Source organism: Trichosurus vulpecula, chromosome 3, assembly GCF_011100635.1.
Source record: "Trichosurus vulpecula isolate mTriVul1 chromosome 3, mTriVul1.pri, whole genome shotgun sequence".
NCBI lineage: Eukaryota > Metazoa > Chordata > Mammalia > Diprotodontia > Phalangeridae > Trichosurus > Trichosurus vulpecula.
The window spans coordinates 65,297,094-65,310,433 of NC_050575.1; positions in this window are offsets into that span (position 1 = coordinate 65,297,094).

Consider the following 13,340-nt stretch of genomic DNA (forward strand, 5'->3'; position numbering starts at 1 on the left):
TAGAGGAGAGAGAGAGTATCAGAGAGTGGTCAATCATGTCAAGTGCTTCAGAGAGATCAAGAATTTGACAACCAAGAAAGGCTCATGGGGTACAGGAATTAAGAAATCATTTATAACTTTGGATATTGTAGTTTCAATTGAGTGATGAAATCATAAGCCAGATTGCGAAGGGTTGAGGAGGGAGAGGAGAGGAAGTGGAGGTAATGAATGTAGACAACTTTTTCTAAGAGTTTATATGTGAATAGGAGAAGAAATATAGGCTAATAGCTTGAAGGAATATTAGTCTTGAGAGGATTTTTAAACATGGAAGTTACTTGAACATATTTGTAACCATCAGGGGAAGAATCAATAGGTAGTGAGAGACTGAAGATTAGAGAGAGGTGGGTTTGATTGCCAGGGGCAATCTGCTGGAGAAGATATTAGGGAATGAGATTAAGATCACAAGTGAAGGTTTTGGCCTTGTCAAAGAGGAGGGTCATCTCTCCGTCAGAGATTTGTGTAAAGGAGAAAGGAGTGTGCGGCACAGTAATGTCAAGGGGTTTTGAGATATAGAGTAGGGAAAAAGAGATGGCCTATAGCAAATTGCCTTTGTTTTCTCAATAAAAAATGAAATGAGTTCCTCTTCTGAGAGGAAGGGAAAGGGATAGTATGGGAAGTTTGAGGAAAGAGAAGTTTCAAAAAACTTCCTGTAGAAAATTTAATAGTCAATTAAGCAAGATTAAATCAATTATCTAGCAGCAGAGGAAATCCAGTTGAAATTAAATAACATAAATGTGTAGTGTATCTAGTAAGCATGGTTGTATGATTTCCTCCAGCTCTATTCAGCATCATTTAAGTAGAAGTGGAGTAGGCAGATTATTGAATAAAAAAGGAATGAAAAAAATGTTTTAAATATTTACTATGTAGCAAGTATTGTGCTAAATAAATTTCATACACATATAAAAGTGAAGGTGGTCCCTACCTTAGAAGACTTTATATTCTAATTAGGGACAATAATATATAGGGAAGTAGTAGCCAGCAAGAGATGTTTTGTTTTGGAAAATTACAGGGATGGTGAATGGAAGCATAAGGCCAAGATACCCTTGTCAGGAATAATAACAGAACTTATATGATTATAGTTCTGGAACTGGAAAGCAGTGGAGGGTTGTGGGTAGGGAGGAAGTACAAGTGTTTTAGGTTAGAGGCTGAAACTGAGATAACTGAGGAGTGAAGTGAATTGTGGCTAGATGTAATGATGACTGAGGCAACCACCAATCAGGACAATGAGACCCTTGGGTGGTAATTCTGGGCATAAGAGAGTTAAGTCTTCCAGGATGTGGTTTCTGGTCTAGGTAGTAATTATAGCTGTTCAAGAAGTGACATGGGATAGTGGGAAAGCACTATTGTGATAGTACCAAGAGGAAAGGAATTTTAAAGATGAAAATATAATGTTGAAATAGTTAACTACAGGATCAAGACTCAGAAGGATGGAAAATCAAACAAGAATGGATGTGATGGCCAAAAATAGGTGTAGGGAGATATGGAGAGATAGGATGAAATAGTCACAGGAATTTCAGAATTCTTGACCGGTGAAGTATGACATATAGTGGTGAGATCAAGGTTGTGATTGCCCCTCTGTGTGGCACAGGTAGAATTAAAGTGTTGGTCATTAGAGGTGAATAGATTGATAAACTTAGAGTCCAACCTACTTGGGGAAATATCAATATATTTATTAAAAATATTGAGTATGAGGGGAGGGGTTAATTGGGATTGAGAGGAAGATTGTGAGACTTGTAATGAATTTGAAAATGGAGGGAAAATGACATGAGACGTTGGTAGACAATTGCCATCAGTATTTAGATGGTGTGAGCCTGAAAGGACTAGAGGATACTGGGTGGTAGTGGTGGAGAGAGGGTCTGAACATGGCAATGGAGAGCAAAGTCCATTGGGTTCTGGAGGGCATGGGAGAATATATATCCTTCTGTTGAGATTGGTCAGGGATGTAGCATCTTCTGGAGGAGGTGGGGCAGAACTCATTCTGTGAGTGCCACGAGATGGACAGAAGAAGAAAAGAAGAGGGACAGGATGAAGACAGTTTGTTGTTGATAGAAAAAATGTTTCTAGAGAACAAAATGAATGGGAAAAGAAGAACTGAATTGGTATTTTGCAGGGTATGGCTAAGCTAGATGGTTTAAGAGAACGACAAGTAGCTGGTGAGGGAGATGGCAGTTGGTGACTATGCATCACTGGGATTGGGAAGATAGAGGTGAGAATTTTCTCTCCACCCCCAACCCAGGATAGGGATATAGCACTTTTTGACTGGGATTCCCATTACCATGAGTCCTGTGAGTGATAGAAATAACAAGGAGTGAGGTCAGTTCTCTTTCGAATACAAGGTATGAAGGCAGATTAGGTCGTGTTAGTGGACCTTCCTCTAGATGATGAACTGACAGGAAGTCTGGTATCTGAGTCTTTGGTCCTGGGATGAGTCCTTGAGGCAAGAGGTTTTTGATTTTAGATGTGAGTGATCTGGAATCTCCAGGGCAGCCCTGCAGTTTGCGTTAAGACCTGGACTGAGTCCTGGTCAGTCTTGAGCTGGCTCCAGTTCAGTAGGCTTTGCCCTAGTCTCAGTATGGTGGTCTTTTAACAATTTGGCTAGCAACTGCTGTGGGGGTGAAAAATGAACACAAGTCCAACAGCAGGAATGCTGCAAGCCCAGGTTCTTTTGATCTGCTTTACTAAGGAAAGCAATGTTAAGGGGTTAACAATCTTACTTTAATCCAGCATACAAATATCATTCACTTAGTTCAGGTAAAAAAGCCAGCACCCTGAACTTCAGAGCTGTTTCAACAATCTGGCTAGCAGCTTCTGTGGGGGTGTAACATCCACCCACAGCCAGCACCTGGAAAGCTGCCAACAGCACAGGTTCTTTTGATCTGCTTAACTAAGGAAAGCAAGGTGAAGGGGTTGACAAGTTTACTTTAATCCAGCATACAGACAGCATTCACTTAGTTCAGGGGAAAAAGCCAGCACCCTGAACTTCAGAACAAAATACAAATAAATTACAAACATCAACAGACAGATCTTGTCTGATTCAAATCCCAGTACATAGTTACCAGAGATCAACAAAGTCTCAGCATCCGGGTTTACAAGCTGGAGGGCTCCTTAGCTACAGCTGCCCAGAGTCTCCTCATCAACACCGTCTTGAGAGCCCTTAAACAAATTACAAACAGACAGACCCAATACAATTCATAGTTACCAACGTCTAGGTTCAGCCCGGGAGCTCAGAACAAGGGCTGGCCCAGTCACACGCGCCACCACTGCTGTGAGGAAGAGAGCTCCAAAGAACAGCCATCCAACCCCTGGTTTTTATATCTTTTTCAGCATCAGGGGTGAGTCACACATTCGACTCACCCACATGACCTAGAATTGTCACAAAGAGGTGGACTTAAACCCACATGGTCTAAGAGCCTCTGCTCTCCCAGACATGTAAACTAGGCCCTCCATGGAGTTAGCCCCACCTTGGGCCCCACCTTAGTTGCCAATCCACACCCACTAAGGTTTTACACATAATAGGGGTTTGGGCCTGGGGCTTAGCACCTAGTAAGGCTCAATGAATTACTCAAAGGGAACAAAAGCCAAACTATTCAAAGGCACTTGTTGAACTAAGTGCTAAGGAGCCTATTTTGCTTACCAACACAAGAGCAAATACAAATAAATTACAAACATCAACAGACAGACCTTGTCTGATTCAAATCTCAATGCATAGTTACCAGAGTTTAATGAAGTCCTAACATCCCGGTTTACAAGCTGGAGGGCTCTTAACTACAGCTGCCCAGAGTCTCCACATCAGCATACCACCAAGAGTGAGAGCCCTAAGCAAATAGCTCTGTTTAGCCATCATCAAATGTCATCTGAGGGACCAGAACTTAAGCTCTTACTATTGGCTCTGGTCTTAGCAACTCCTCTTAGGACCCTGAGGGCTTCATACCCACATAGACTTAGCACCTAACAGATATGGATTTGGGCCTGGTGCTTAGCACCTAATAAGACTCAATCAAAAACACCCAACTTAATTGATATTACAGCTGGAGGTCCTTAGCATCTGCCCAGAGTCTCTTCTAGTCACTGGCCACTCATCCAGTGAGTGAGAGCCCCAAGCAAATAGCTCTGTTCTCTCTTTTTATACAGTCTTTGGACATCATCAGATGTCATCTGAGCGACTAGAACTTAGGTGCATACTATTGGCTCTGGTCTTAGCAACTACCCTTAAGACCCTGAGGGCTTCACGCCCACATTGGCTTAGCACCTAGTAATCAGGGGTTTGGGCCTGGGGTTTAGCACCTAGTTAGACTCAATCAAAGAGACTTAATTAATTTCTCTTTCTAAAACAGTAAAAAAAAAGTCCCAACTTAACTGATATTACAGGTGGTAAAACAGAAGTAAGCTGTAGCTTTGGTACAGTGACTTGGGCAAAGTATTAGTAGCCCCAGGGCAGTAGATTTAGGGCTGGGGGGTAGAGGGATGGATGAGGCTAGGAGAACTGTTCATAATTCAAGAGTCATCTTAACCAACTCTGCTGCTGATGGCTAACTTAATCTGGATGCTGGACAACTGCCTCTTAGTTTCTGTTTTCCCCCAAATCATCCTGCCCTGTTTCTATTAGAACTGCATATATTTTGGTGGCTACTGAATTTTCTTGGATGATTAAACTTGACCTACAGTATTCTCCATTCCTACCTTTAACATTTTTTTCAACAGATCATCAGACTCAGAACTGGAAGGCACTTTCTTAATCTTTGTTCTACAGATGAGGAAACTGACCCCACCTGAAAGCATTTGAATGGGGATTTGAACTCAGATTCTTTCATTACAGGTCCAGTGCTCTTTCCACTATACAGTATTGACTAATGTGTGGCCTGGTCATCAGAATATTGGAACCAGCATGACCTTCTGTAGGCAGTCCTCTTTACCCTGACTCTCTCCTCAGTTTTCTAATATAGTACTCATCAAATGATGAATGCTGTTATAAAGAAGCAGAAAATAGGGTGGACCCACAAGTTCATTTAATGGTGGGTAGATGGAAAGTAGCAGGCAGGCAATATGGGAGAGTGAAAAGAAAAGGTTTAAAATCAGAAGCCATGGGTTTGAATCCCAGTTCTGCTCTGCTACGTGTTAGGGAGTGCGACCCTTGCCAAGTCATTTTGTGTTTATGGGCCTCAGTTTTCCTTACCTGTAGAATGAAGGGATTGGATTTCATGATTTCTGAAGAACTTTGCACCTCTAAATCCTCTGAGCCATGACTCTGGGTAAAAAACAGGGCACAAAATATACTGAATAAAATCTAATTTAGGTGTCACTGAGTGAGGATTTAATGTTATACTTTCAACTTTTATAGAGGGTTGATATAAGTAATTTCTATTTGAAGACTATTTCTGTATCTTTTGCAAAACTATACTTGAAAACATTGCCCATTGTATTACCTAATGTCCCATATATCTAGTTAATAAATTCTTTCTAAAATCCAGTGCCAGGAAAATTATTTTTACCCCTGTAGACCAACTTGTGTGCTGCTTTTTCTCGAATCGCAAGCATTATATAAACCAAAGTACTGTCTTGACCTTTGAGATTATCCAGTCTAATTTCTTCATTTTATAGTGGAGGGAATTAAGGGTCTAGAAAACTGAAGTTACAGCTGTGAGATCTAGGTGTCAACTAGTAAGTAGGAGTCAGAAGAGACTTGGGATTTGAGCCAAGAAATTGAGAGTATCAAGAGTCTCTGATGTAGCCACAGAGTGGCATCATGTGGCCAAGTGGGGAGAATTCCTGAGGGGTTGGTTGACTGCCTTCCTAGCAGGCCCAAATTTGAGGGTCCCCTTCTATGATCTTTCATCCAAAGAAGGAGAATTTCCTGGGCAATGCCAGTCTTGGCATTTGTTTTGAAAGGAGTCTCAAATTAAGTATTTTAATAATAAATTCAAATAAGGGGGAACTTTCTATGCAGTAAACCTTAAAGAGGTCTCTGAACCACAGGCCAATGATGATTCTAGGAGCTCTAAGACCTTATAACTGGATAGAGAATTGTATTGGTTGCCTGTGGGTTACTACGAGTCCTTTACGTATATTCTATATTTGCTCACAGGCCCTTATAAGTTTGCGGCTTTCTGTATTTTCTTTCTTTCCTTTTTTTAAATTAATTAATTAATTAATTTTTAGTTTTAAACATTCATTTCCACAAGATTTTGAGTTCCAAATTTCTCCCCATCTCTCCCCACCCCCTTACATGCATTCTGATTACCCCTTCCTCCAATCTGCCCTCCCTTCTATAATGCCTCCCCCATCCCCTTCCCCCTTATTTTCTTGTATGGCAAGATAGATTTCTATACCATATTGCCTGTATATCTTGTTCCCCGGTTGCTTGTAAAAATAATTTTTAACATTTGTTTTTAAAACTTTGAGTTCAAAATTCTCTCCCTTCTTCCCTCCCCACCCATTCACATTGAGAAAGCAAGCAATTTAATATAAGTTATACATGTGTAGTTATGCAAAAAACTTCCATAACAGTCATGTTGTGAAAGATTAACTGTATTTCCCTCCATCCTATTCTGCCCTCCATTTATTCTGTTTTCCCTTTCGATCCTGTCCCTTTTCAAAAGTGTTTGCTTCTGACTACACCCTCCCAAAATCTGCCCTCCCTTCTATCATCCCCACCATTATCCCCTTCCCCACTACTTTCCTGTAGGGTAAGATACCCAATTGAGTGTGTATGTTATTCTCTCCTTAAGCCAAATCCTATGAGAACAAGGTTCACTCCTTCCCTTTCACCTTCCCCCAATCCCCTCCATTGTAACAACTTTTTCTTACCTCTTTTATGTGAAATAATTTACCCTATTCTATCTCTCCCTTTCTCCTTCTCCCAACATAGTCCTCTGTCACCCCTTAATTTTATTTTTAGACATTATACCTTCATATTTAACTCACTCTGTGCCCTCTGTCTATACACATATACATATGCATATATGTGTGTATGTGTCTGTATATACATGTACATATATATGTGTGTGTGTATGTATATATGCATGTATATGTATATATAAGAGTATATATATGTGTGTGTGTGTGTGTGTGTGTGTGTGTGTGTGTGTGTGTATTCCCTTCAATTACCCTAACAGTGAGAAAGGTTTCATGAGTTACAAATATCATCTTTCTACTTTGGAATGTAAACAGTTCTGCTTTAATAAATCCCTTATGGTTTCTCATTCTTGTTTACCTTTTTATGCTTCTCTTGATTCTTGTATTTGAAAGTTGAATTTTCTATTCAGCTCTGGTCTTTTCATCAAGAATGCTTGAAAGTACTTTATTTCATTGAACATCCATTTTTCCCCTGGAGTATTATACTCAGTTTTGCTGGGTAGGTGATTCTTGGTTTTAATCCTAGCTCTTTTGACCTCTGGAATATCATATTCCAAGCCCTTCAATCCCTTAATGTAGAAGCTGCTAGATCTTGTATTATCCTGATTGTGTTTCCACAATACTCAAATTGTTTCTGACTGCTTGCAATGTTTTCTCCTTGACCTGGGAACTCTGGGATTTGGCTACAACATTTCTAGGAGCTTTCCTTTTGGAATCTTTTTTCAAAAGCTTATAGTGGATCCTTTTAATTTCTGTTTTACCCTCTGGTTCTACAATATCAGAGCAATCCTTGATAATTTCTTGAAAGATGATATCTAGGATCTTTTTTTTTGATCATAGCTTTCAGGTAGTCCAATAATTTTTAAATTATCTCTCCTGAATCTATTTTCCTGGTCAGTTGTTTTTCCAATGAAATATTTCACATAATTTTCTATTTTTTTTCATTCTTTTGATTCTGTTTTAAAATTTTTTGATTTCTCATAAAGTCACTAGCTTCCATTTGCTCCATTCTAATTTTTAAGGAATTATTTTCTTTAGCGAGCTTTTGGACCTCCTTTTTCATTTGGCCAATTTTGCTTTTTAAGGCATTCGTCTCCTCATTGGTTTTTTGGACCTCTTTTGCCATTTGGATTGGTCTATTTTTTAAGGTATTATTTCCTTCAGTATTTTGGGGTCTCCTTTAGCAAGCTGTTGACTCATTTTTCATGATTTTCTTGTATCACTCTCATTTTTCTTCCCAATTTTTCCTCTATTTCTCTTACTTAATTTTCAAAATCCCTTTTGAGTTCTTCCATGGCCTGCTACCAATGCATAATCTTCTTGCAGGCTTTTGATGTAGGAACTTTGACTTTGTTGTCTTCATCTGGTTGTGTGTTTTGATCTTCTTTGTCACCAAAGTAAGATTCTATAGTCTGAGGTTTTTTTTTTACTCTGTTTGCTCATTTTGCCAATTGGTTACTTGACTTTTGAGCACTTTGTCAAGGTAGGACTCTGCCTTCAAAGTGGAGAGTGCTCTATCCCAGGCTTTGGGGGTTTTGCACAACTGTTATCAGAGCAACTTCTAAGCATCTGTAAATTTTCAGTTCTTCTGAGGTGGTATTATCCAAGAAGAGGTGTTACTCCTCTCCTGGCCTGTACTCTGGTCTGTAAGTGACCTCCAGCACTATTTTCTGCCTTGGAACTGTGAGGAGGATTCCCTCTCCACAGCAGCCACAAGCTCTACCACACCAGTACTCTTCCTCATCCCAGGACTACCACCCATGACTGTGACCCAGATCCAAGCAGAGCAAAGTAAGAGAATCCTGCCTCAGAGCCAGCAAAGAGATCCCTGCAATCCCCCTCTGATGGGCCACTTGATTCCCCCACTCTCTGTGGGTCTGGAGTTCCAGAAGCAGCTGTGCTACTACCTCCACCACCCTGGGTTTGGGGCTCAGCCACGCTCTACTCTCACCCAGGTCCAACAGAGTTTTCCCATAGACCTTCTACATTGTCTTTGGCATTTGTGGGTTGAGAAGTCTGGAAACCTCTACAGCTGCCAGTGATTCAGTCCCCTGAGGCCTGCTCCAGGTTTGCCAGAAGAGTCTGTGCTGGTGGTGCCATTTGCTCCCTACCTGGTGTGATAGACTCTTTCCCATGGACCTTCCATGTTGTCTTGGGCTGGAGATTTGTTTCAATCTGTCATTCTGTAGGTTCTGTAGCTCTAGAATTTGTTTAGAGTCATTTTTACAGGTATTTGGAGGGGTTTGGGGGAGAGCTCAAGCAAGTCCCTGTTTTTACTCCCCCATCTTGGCTCTGCCCCCTCACTTTCTGTATATTCTGTGGAGTGAAATGTCTGTTCTGTATCTGATAAATGCATCATAACTCTGAGTGGTCATAAGGGATACAGGGATGCTTTTACTCCCAGCTATAGAGATATAGACATAAATTGTGCTCTGAGATTTCTAGATGTTGCTTTAATGAACTAAACAGAAATTACTATCTTTTGAGTGTTCCCCAGGATTAGACCTGGTCCTTGTAAACCCCTATCATAGGGACCTGGGCCACAGGATGAACTATTTTTAAGAAGTATTTTCTTTTATGTATGCTTTGATTTTGTGGATTGCCTCAAATCAACAGGGCAGTAGAAAGAATACCAGATCATGCCTATAAATGTCTGGGTTCTCATAAGTTACTTTTCTCTTCTGGGCTTCAGATTCTTCAGATTATTAATTTGGAAAACAAGTAGGTTGTTAATAAGGAAGACGGGCAATCACAAATAAAGAAACGTAATATCAGTTACACGAAATTAAAAAAACCTGTTTTTTTAACTAACGAGATGAATTTACCTAAGATAATAAAGAAGGATTCTATTGAGAAAAAATATATTTTAATGAAATATCTCTGAAAAAGGTTGATATTTAAATGAGAAACTAATAAAAACATATGACATCATAAGCCATTACTCAGAGTAAAATTGGTCAACAAATACGAGCAGAGAGATGCCAAAAGCATAATTGCAAACTATTCCCAGCCATATGAAAATTTTTTCCCAACTACTAAAGAGAAATAAAAACAACATAATGTTTTACCTCATACCTAGCATAGTGATAAAGATGACAAAAGATGGAAATAGTCAATGTTGGAGGGGCTATGGAAAGTCAGGCATATTAATATACTGTTAGTAGAACCATGGATTGGCTCAATCATTCTGGAAAGCATTTCACAGCAATGCTAACAAAGTAACTAAAATACATATAACTTTACCCAGAGATTCTGCTAGAACTATATGCCATAGAGGTCAAAGATAAAAAAGAAGGTCCAACATACACAAAATGATTATATCATTTTTCATAGTACCAAAGAACTGAAAGCCAAATTGATACCCACCGATTGGGGAATGGCTAAACATATTGTGATATGTAAATGCAATGTTAAATTGTTGCATTCACAAGAAATAATGATTACAAAGAATACAGACTCATGGCAAGATGAATGTGAAGTAATGAAAGGTTTATTATATAAAGGCAACCAGGTGGCCTGTTGGTTAGAGTGCTGGACTTGGAGTAAGGAAGATGTGGAGTCTGGATTCTCCTTCAGACTAGCTTTGTGACTCGGTATAAGACACATATATAAGGTTCTCTGACCTTCAATTGCCTCAACTGGAAAATGAGGATAATAGTATTCTTCACAGTGTGGTTCTCAGGATGAAATGAGAAAATATCTGCAAAGTGCTATATGAATGTGAGATATTATGAAGTACTAGTTATTATATTACTGCAATAATGGAAATGGAAAAAATAATAGCAATCAAAACAAAACCCAAAACTGAAGGCTGCATCATCATCGTGATCATCATCGTCACCATCATCATAGTAACGTACAAGTCTCACACAGCTAGGTGGCGCACTGGATAGAGCACCAGTTGAAAGTCAGGAAGTCTCATCATCCTGAATTCAAATTTGGCCTCAGGTACTAGTTGTGTGACCCTGGGCAAGTCACTTAACCCTCTTTGCCTCAGTTTCCTCATCTGTAGAATGAGCTAGAGAAAGAAATGGCAAACCGCTTCAGTATTTTTGCCAGGAAAGCCCCAAATGGGGTCACAAAGAGTTGGACCCGACTGAAAGCGACTGTATAACGAAAACCATAATAAGTATCACCCAGTAACAGTAGTATAAATATATATATATACATATATATGTATCTATCTATCTATCTATCTCAATATCACTCCCTTCTTTGCAGAGGTGGGAAATACTTCCATATATTGTTAGATTTAATTGATGTGTTAGTTAGTCTGGCTGAACTTCGTATTTCCTCTTTCTTTTTTATTCTCTGTTATAAACAATGGCTCTTCTGAAAGGGGCTGGTAGAATAGAAGGGATATGTTGAGGAATGAAGGTGATATAAAAACAAAAGATATAATTAACTTTTTATGACAGGTTGTACTAGATGCTGTCTGTGGGCTCTTCCAGTTCAGATATTCTGCTAAATATTTATTGGAAACTTGCAGGAAATATAACAATTCATTTACAAAAAAAATAGCGTAGATATTGTCAGAATGAAGGGCTACCTTCAAGCTCTCTCACTGAAAGGTACTATAGTGAGGGTCAGGGTTGGAAGCATGAAAAATAGCCTTTGTTATTCCACATCAGGAGAAAGTGCTATTGAGATTGAACTCAGAGAGAGTGGTTTAGAGCCACTGAAACTAGCATGAAAAGTATTACATTAGTGACCTCTTATGAATTTGAGCTTTGTTCTCAGATAAGACACTAAATATTCTGGGAATGGCAGGAAGATCACAAGACTATGAGTTCAGGAATATAATAAGAAAAGGTGAAATTTGCACAGTGCACTCCTTCCTTATGCAGTAATTTTTCCTTCTGAATGGATTTATGATGTCCTCTTTCAGCACTCATTACTTTCCTATGGTGTCACAATTTTAATGCTCTGAGAAAAGCGAGAAGATGCTATCCTGTTAACCTCCCATGATTCAGATTACAGTGTCTCTGTTCTAAAAGGAATACCAGACTTCTTGATCAAATTGGAAAATTCAAGAAAGGTTGAGGCCTATATTTCAGTCCATTTAAGATCTGCTATGCTGAGTTTTGGTCAGGAAGGAAGTGGTTGAACAATGGTTTCTATACAGTATATTTTCTGAGGTTGCAGAATATGCCAAGGTCCATTTGACACAGATTTCTCTGAACTTTATTATCTGCGTGCCTCTGTAAAATAAATGGGGAGGACCAGATAGCCTCTAAGTCCCTTTTAGCACTAGCTATAGGATCACATTACTGAGGTTTGGCTCATGTGTAGAGTGCCTCTGATGCTACTTACCGTGTGGAAGAAGAGAAGGATCCTGTTTCTGGGACAACTATAATGGTGTATAGTGGAAATGGAGGGACTTGAACACATACGTGCATTGTGTAACTGATTGTGATCTGCTAAGCACATGATGTGGAAAAGCCTTTCTGACTGGATGAATAGCTGGAACTGGGGATGCCTTCATAGATTACTGACAACCAGAACCTCAGAATTCTCTTCAGCTGCTCTCCTTTGAGATGATATTTGTAAAGCGCTTAGCACAGTGCATGGCACATAATTGGTGCTTAATAAATCCTCCCTCCCTCCCTTCCTCCTTTCCTTCTTTCTTTCCTCCGTCCATCCCTTCCTTTCTTCCTTCCTCTTTCCTCCCTTCCTTCTTTCTTTCCTTCCTTATTTCCTTCCTTCCTTCCTTTCATTCTGTAACCAGAATGGCCTTTGTTTTCTTTGAGTGACTCAATTTATCTCAGTGAGCTTTACTAGGTGCTAAGCCCCAGGCCCAAACCTCATTAGGTGTTAACGTAATCCATGTGGATGTGAACCTCTCAGGATCCTAAGGGGAGGGGCCAACTCAAGAACCAATCACCAGAGCCTGAGCTCTGGTGATTCAGATGATGTCTGAAGCCCTATAAGAAGGGAGGACAGAGCCATTTGTGCAGGGCTCTGGAGATGGTGTTGATGAGGAGATTCCGGGCAGCTGTAGTTAAGGAGGCCTCCAGCTTGTAAACCCAGATGTTGAAACTTTGTTGAACTCTGGTAACTATCTGTTGGGACTTGAATCAGACAAAGTCTGTTGATGTCTGTAATTTGTTTGCATTTTGTTTTGAAGTTCATGGTGCTGGTTTTTTTTCCCCTGAACTAACTGAATGATATTTGAATTAAAAGTAAGCTTGTCAACCCCTTCACCTTGCTTTCCTTAATTAAGCAGATCAAAAGAACCTGTGCTGTTGGCAGCTTTCTGGGTGCTGGCTGTGGGTGAATCTTATACCCCCACAGAAGCTGCTAGCCAGGTTGTTGAAACACATTCTTTCTTTCTTTCTCTTCCTCCCTCCCTCCCTCTCTTTCTCCCTCCTTTCTTTTCTTCCTGCCAAAAGACTTGACATAGTGGCATTGGGGCATTGGGGTGCCCTAGTGTCTTAGTTTTGCAGCCT